At 50.2% G+C, this 828-nt stretch overlaps 1 long non-coding RNA gene across 1 annotated transcript; it reads right to left on the minus strand.

Moving 5' to 3' along the window:
* Positions 1-6: 6 nt before the first annotated feature.
* On the minus strand, positions 7-822 carry LOC121940773. Its single transcript, XR_006105688.1, has 3 exons — positions 678-822; positions 518-601; positions 7-209 (listed from the first exon to the last, which is right to left on the minus strand). It is a non-coding gene; the product is annotated as an uncharacterized LOC121940773 (long non-coding RNA).
* Positions 823-828: the final 6 nt, after the last annotated feature.

An 828-nucleotide genomic window follows, 5' to 3' on the forward strand; every position in this document is an offset into this window, starting at 1 on the left:
AGACAGACAAAGACAGAGAGAGCATTATTTTCTCTCTTTGATAACAAACATTGTGTTTAATAAACTCTGTGTGTGTGTGTGTGTGTGTGTTACATGATGTCAGTGCAGGCAATGCAGGGGACATCTCTACTGTTGGACATGATGAGGTCGAGGGCCACAGAGACATCGTCCTCTGAGGTTGGATGAGACGCACACTTCATGTAGAACTCCTGCACACACACACACACACACACACACACACACACGCACAGAGTGTACTTTGAGTCTTTAGTTCTTCTCGTTTACTAACACGGAGACTCTACGAGCGTCTGTATACACACACACACACTGACACTGTGTGTGTGTTACTGTGTGTGTCTGTATACACACACACACAGACGCTGTGTGTGTGTTACTGTGTGTGTCTGTATATACACACTGTGTATATGTGACACACTGACACTGTGGGCGGAGCTGTCATGGCGTCCGTCTGTGGGATGAAGAGACACTGAACTGTGATGAAGCCCCGCCCACTTACCGCTTCACTGCCGTGACAACCGTCTGACTGACACACACCGTGGACACGACCTGGCAGGAGGACGTCGTCCCAACAGGACGGACCCTGAAAGGCAGACGTCCTGACATCATCATCAGTGTGACATCATCAGTGTGACATCATCAGTGGTCATGTGACTCACCCTGCTGAGCGTCAGCGTCGTCTGTCTGCAGCTCCGACAACAAACTCTGAGTTTCCCGGGCTGGATGGACCGACAACTCTTACAGAACACGAAGAAGGACCTGACACCTGGAACCACAGACAGACTGCTGACTCACCTGGAACCACAGACA

The sequence above is a fragment of the Plectropomus leopardus genome, unplaced genomic scaffold (genome assembly GCF_008729295.1).
Source record: "Plectropomus leopardus isolate mb unplaced genomic scaffold, YSFRI_Pleo_2.0 unplaced_scaffold93930, whole genome shotgun sequence".
In the NCBI taxonomy this organism is placed as follows: domain Eukaryota; kingdom Metazoa; phylum Chordata; class Actinopteri; order Perciformes; family Serranidae; genus Plectropomus; species Plectropomus leopardus.